This window comes from Mixophyes fleayi, chromosome 8 (genome assembly GCF_038048845.1).
Source record: "Mixophyes fleayi isolate aMixFle1 chromosome 8, aMixFle1.hap1, whole genome shotgun sequence".
Taxonomy (NCBI): Eukaryota; Metazoa; Chordata; class Amphibia; order Anura; family Limnodynastidae; genus Mixophyes; species Mixophyes fleayi.
The window spans coordinates 31,772,590-31,779,175 of record NC_134409.1 but is presented as its reverse complement, the minus strand read 5'-3'; the positions used below and the strand labels follow the sequence as shown (position 1 = coordinate 31,779,175).

Below are 6,586 nucleotides of genomic sequence, written 5' to 3'. Positions count from 1 at the left end.
ATGTTGCTACATTTGGCCAACAAACCTTATTTAATATTTGACAATCATTCCAGGCTACACGTTTATTTCTCCTCTGTAGTTCAGTGTAGATCTGATGTTTAGACATCGTGTTAAGCAGGAACTAATGTGAATGATTAAATATTCTCTGGAAAGGGCTGCATTATATGTTGACATTATAATGCTTCTTGTGGAGTCTGCAATATGATTTACTATGCTGTATAACTAAAACAATATCATGTTTCAGAATGAAACACCTAATTTGGGTAATCTGCTTGATGGCCTAGCACGCGAAACAGTTCAGAAAATAGTGGTAAATATTAAGTATATTATATTTTGGTATTATTGCACTATAAAGTTTAAATTACAATGTATGTTGTATAATCACATAGATATGCAATCTGGTGTTACTGTCTTAACACATGTGTAAATCTAATTAATAGACAGGCAGTAAGATGCACAAAGCTGGAGTTAGCTCAAAATCCGAAACTTTTTTGTTTAATTCTGCATTTTAAAATCCATATTAAAAATGTTTAAATACATTCACATTTGTGAATTTGGTTTGAAAGTATTCATTTTAAGATGCAATTTAAAGACAAATTGAAGGCATTTTTGTGATTTGACCTCTTACATTTAGACTTACAATTCAGTCATTGACTATTCAGTATCACAGTTACTACAAGTTACACTATGATGGGGAATTCCACATGTTAGCAATGCAGATGTTATCTCAGGATCAAACTATGTAACAAACAAAGTTAATGAAATCAACGTTCAGGTATGAAATATGTTGGCTATGTTTTGTTGTTTGAGCCAATAGTCACCTTTAGTAGGTATTCCATTGTATTTTGTTATAACCAATATGCCGCATTATAAACCCAAAAACATTAAAGTTATTTCAAATCCATTTAGGAAAAAGAGCACTGCACGTTGTGATTTTATTTTGTCATAACATAGTGGAAAATTGGTAGCTCAATATTTTAAATCAATGACATTGGTAAAGTACTTTATACAGTTCAATTATTTTGCAAAGTCTATTATGCAGACTCAAATAGAGTATAATTTTATTTCAGGCAACTGTGAGTGGAGTTCTGCAACTGCCTCCACTAGACCCTGCGTGTACTCTGGTAAGTGTGAAATACTAAATAATATTGTAAAATATTTGCTAGTAAATTCAAACATTAATGAGCAGCAATAAATAATCTACAGACAGAAATCTCCGACATACGTACAAAAAAAAACAACAACTTTTTTTATCTTTGCTACAACACGCTTGGCAAATCCTAATCTGCGGCTGAGCAACTACTATAGACTCAATAAGCGTCAGTGAATCATATGCAAACCTCTAATTACAAGCGGTTCACTAGTTCTGGTGTTTGTCATCATCATCTTCCACTACTTACACCTGCCCATGACATCCTCAAATAAAACTGCTTTTTCAACCGTATCTGAATCTATGTCCCAGACTGAATCCATACACAATTGTTCGAACAAGCCCTTAGTGTACATTACCTACATTAGAACACCCCTTCCCTGAGGTCTGAATCGCCCCAGTTATGTATGTTCACTTTCTGAGTATACGCCATGCAAATGTTTGCTTCACTCTGAATCAGGCCCATAATGTAAAATGTTATCTAGTGCCAACATTTACACTAACAGTACATTAACGAAAAGACTATTGGTAAACAATTTATGGAACACTGCTGAACACATTTACATAAACACACACACACACACACACACACTTATCTCAATGCTGTCAGTCACACGTGTTCCAGCACTGTCAGCAGATCCAATGCCTTCTTCTGCTGTGCTTGTTCTGTACATCTGCTCACACTGTATTCTCAGCACCAGCACATTTCATCTGTCACCAGGGAAAGAACTTTTCTTCTCAATGCTCTTGTATCCACCAAGGCCTCTCCCACCCAGTCTCCCTCCCCCAACTAAGTTTCTTTTCTTCCCTCAGTTTTCCTTGTTCTCCCCAGATGCTTTGTCTCATGTGCCCTTTCCTTCATCCCTCAACTCTCTGGTCTCTCTCACCTCTGTTGTCTTCCTCCTCTTATTTCTCTCTCTTCTCCTTTTAGTCTTATTATTTCCCCCTCCCCCCAGATGATCCTCTCATTTAGACCCCAACCAATCTGCTATCTGCCTTCTCTCCTGTGCTGTGAGTGAGAAGCCTCAGGAGCAATTATAAAGAAAACAGCTTCTTTATTTACTATCCCTCTACAAAGTGACAAATGTGGCTGCACATAGTATAAATAGCAGATCTATGATGGGAAACCAATCAGGTCCAGCAGACACACACTGGCCAATGATATCTTGCAAACCTGATCCCATTGGCAGTAAAGCGTCTAAGCTTCAATGATTGGCTTCTTGTCCGATTGTGGCTCTATGATAACCTTTGGTTGCTGTTATTAATATGAATAACTGCACTTAGTCCTTGTCCCTGTTTTGGGAGGCGGGTTCTGAGCATTCTCCCCTTCTTCTTCCAAGAGTCTTGAGACTCATTGGTATTGGGGTGAATAAAGCTGTACTTACCCATATATAGTGTACAAAGTCCATCCCATTGAGTCTCCCTATTACTGCCACATACATTAGAATATAAAATAACCAGCGTAACTGCTGTTATCCTGAAAACCAACCACAGATTTAGTTGTGTTTACAAATCATACATCAATCTTATATATGAAAAATGTATTACTTCAAGTACAACTAAAATGACATTAATAATATAACAATTGTACTTTTAAACCCCACAGTGTACACTGTTATAAAAATATATAAGAGTACAGTATATGGAAACTATTTGTCCAAACATTTAGCACATAATCATGTTATGGTAACAGTGTAACAATTATGAGTATAATAGTAATGTATGATATACACACTGAAGCATAATTAGCATAAATGGTGAGCTGTGACAATATGGTTTGTCTGATATAATAGTGCTATTATAGATAGGCTGCATAGAGAGGAACTATATGCTGATGGAGAGTACAAATTACCATAAACCCATATAGGGAGATTGTATACTTATCAGAACCTGTATAAATCAGGGAACTCAGAAGGGATAAATAGATTTGTAACTACCCTGTAAAGCAGTAACACCCCCTACATGTGCTATTTCCCTCTGATCAAGTTAATTTAAGCAACTTGTCCTATAACACAAGATATGGCACTTTCCTGCACTTAGCCAGCATACAACTAGAAACACCCTATTCCATGTCCCCCATAATAATGAGTAACATTTGTACCTCCACATTCACCCCCATCTTGCGCTGAGCCTTGTACTTAACCCATATAAAGGGGTACATTGGCTTGAGAATAATAGCACAATGTCACAAATGGCATTTATGGAGTAATGCCACCTTTTTGGCTATATAAATTACCTTTTTTTGAGGCATGACCAATCCCTTCCAGAATATGCTTAATGTTCACACTCTTTAAATACATATTGATCTGGAATATATCATAACAGTATAAAGTGTCTGTTCCATCCTCATATATAAAGCTGGAGCTTACAATAAATCCCTGCAATAATGTGACATGATAAATCCTTACTTGCCATCAGAGAGCACTGGAGCCCTGTGATATGGGCCACACATGAATCTGATCACATGGGAATAATCTGATAGCTGCAACTTCACAGCTGACTGGTGGTGTCTATGCAAATGTTACCTACCCTTGGGCTTGGACGTTAGTATAGCCAACTACAGTCTTAGCCATACTTTCCAAATGTATATGACTTTCAGGGAGAGATCACAAACAATGTATTCCAGACTGTTATGAATGTAGGCTGTCTATTTAGCCCCATGTACTAGAATAACTGGTTATGTTACAACTTGGTTTTTTCAAGTTGCTTATAATACTATCCTATTTATTCCATGTAAGCTTGGAGGTGGAGGTGGCAGTGGCCCTGGTGGACTTGGTGCACCTTCTTTACCTGGTTTAGCTCCTGCACCTATCGGTTGAAATCTGATTTGGTAAGTGTAAAACAGATAGCAATTAAAGTAACAGGTTGCACGTATAACTTTACATATAACCATGTTGCGCTTCTGCTGGAGCACTGCAGCCCGATTTGATATCTATTTTTTGCTGCAATTTAATAACGTAGAAGCTAAGTGATTCTCTGCTGCCCCAGCGATACTGGCCCAGAGTGGTTAGGGATAACTTACATCTTCAGTTGGTCAGTGTGTGTACAGACATCGCTTAGAACTGAAAGCACAGCTAAAAAAAAATTTGTTGGGAAATAGATGATTTTTTGGTAACAAAAAGGACAAAAAAAAAAAAATCTAAAAAATTATACATTAAAATACTATTTATTATATTTAAATAATTACATTTTTTTTTTAATAGTTTTGCTCTGTTACCACCATTCCGATATGGTGATAACAGAACATGCATCGCAGAGTTTTAACTACTATCACAATACTTGTTATATAGGCTTTCCCATGCAAACTCATGTATATTACTACTGATAGCAATACTGTTGCTGGCAATAACACACTTTTGTATATTATGTAATGTTATAATGAGCTCAATCACTGTCTGAAATGCCCATTGTCACTGGCAATAAAAAAGTGATATAGAAAGAAAAACTTCAATGTTGCATCAAAGTGTTTCTCAGGTGTTGTCGTTTTTTTTTTAAACTCATTTGATTTATTTTAGTAATTCTTTGAGACTGGTGAAAATATTTGCAAATACATAGATGTAATCTTATGGTGGAGAAAAGATACACCTGCACTTATTAATGTTTCACTAGTGTATGGAAGTGTTTGTGTATTCTCCAGAGCAATAGCTTCAATAAATGTCCAACAGTAACATTAGACACTGCTCCAGAATTCACACAAATTGGCTGTGTAACTGTTGTACAAGGACACAGTCCACACAGTATAGAAAGCTGTCATGCAGCATAGAAGAGTATGAGAATACTCAGAGCACATAGAATAAACTGAAGGCATCTTACTCTCTTCTGTCTAAGGTCCCCAGAGGAAATGTAACCTAGATGTGTAAATATCTGTTTAACTTGCCCTCTTATTTTATTATCATGCACAGCGTGCAAAACTAACATGTACTGTATAGACATTTTTTAAATTTAAGCTACTTCAATTAAAGATCTGTTTTGTTTTAACAAATGATATAGTATGAGCTTAATTATTCATTCATTCTTGGATCAAACTGCTATATATTTATATTGTTCAATATTATTTTACAGATGCAGAGGACTCCAACCATAACACATCGCCTTCCAAGGGAGAAAACTGATTCCAAATCTGTGCAAATTAATATTAATGATTGTCTGAAATTCTCATTCGCATTGGACGCTCCATGTTTTTGAGAATTGTTGATTGTTGCTTTATCTCCTGAATGATTTCTTTAATCAATAAATCTATTGCAAATAAAACGTGTATTGTAATTATTTCGTTAAAAATCCAGATGAATTAATCAGAAAATTTTATACACTTAAAAACCAAAAAAACAAATGAAAATAAGAAACTCCAAATGGTAGTAGTAGGGGAGAGCTGGCAAATTTTAGCCTGGGGGGTAAAACTCAACTCAGCAGCCTATTAGGAACATTTTAAATGGGAAAAAAAAATACTGGTGCCCTCCAGCCCAGCCTGCCCCTGGGTTGTAGTTATATGAAGGAAACAATAAACATATATGTAAATGAACAGCTGTAATACAAAGTTCTGCTACTAAACTCAACAAGACAAATTCAAAATTCACAGTGTTAAAATACAAGATATCTGTCACATACTAACTTCATTTTTACCTCTAGCCAGAAAAAAATGTAACCTATATGTACGAAGTATCTCTGAATTACATTTTTTCAACAAATGAGCAAAATATAAGATACAACTGTGATGTCTCACAAAGGTTACTGTGAGAATTCAATTACAGGCAAAGGGATTCCTCATTGACAACTAGAGCATTAATGTAACACATATGCAAACATTAAGGGGCATATTCAATTGGCCGCGTTATTGTTAAAAGTAACGCGGCCTGTGCATTATTACCGTAATTACGGTAGTTCTAACGCCGGCTTTGTGCTCGCAGATCTCTGAAAGCCGGGTTAAAACTGCTGTAATAACGGTAAAAGTTTTAACCCGGCGTTACTTCGGGGGGAATTGAATTTCCCCCCTAAGTCACATACATTTGTGAGCTCTAACTTAGTATTAGCAATGCAGCAGAGATACATTTTCACTTTTAATTTTACATACAAAGGGATTCCCAATATAAAACCACAGAGGTAATATGACTTAAATTTACAGTGTATTTTGAGTAGAGATGAGCGGGCTCGGATATCTGAAATCCGAGCCCATCCGAACGTTGCCGATCCGAGCCGGATCCGAGACAGATCCGGGTATTCCCGCCAATTGCAAAACTGAATTCGAGGCTCTGAGTCATAATCCCGCTGTCGGATCTCGCGATACTCGGATCCTATAAATTCCCCGCTAGCCGCCGCCATCTTCAATCGGGCATTGATCAGGGTAGAGGGAGGTTGTGTTAGGTGGTCCTCTGCCCTGCTATATCTCGTGCTGTGCTGTGCTGGGGAAATAACAATGCCCTTAGAAGGACACAGCACAGC

The 6,586-nt window shown here is 36.7% G+C and overlaps 1 long non-coding RNA gene across 1 annotated transcript; it reads left to right on the top strand.

Moving 5' to 3' along the window:
• Positions 1–1,020: 1,020 nt before the first annotated feature.
• LOC142099147 (uncharacterized) lies at positions 1,021–5,401 on the top strand. Its single transcript, XR_012678481.1, has 3 exons — positions 1,021–1,124; positions 3,889–3,980; positions 5,213–5,401. It is a non-coding gene; the product is annotated as an uncharacterized LOC142099147 (long non-coding RNA).
• Positions 5,402–6,586: the final 1,185 nt, after the last annotated feature.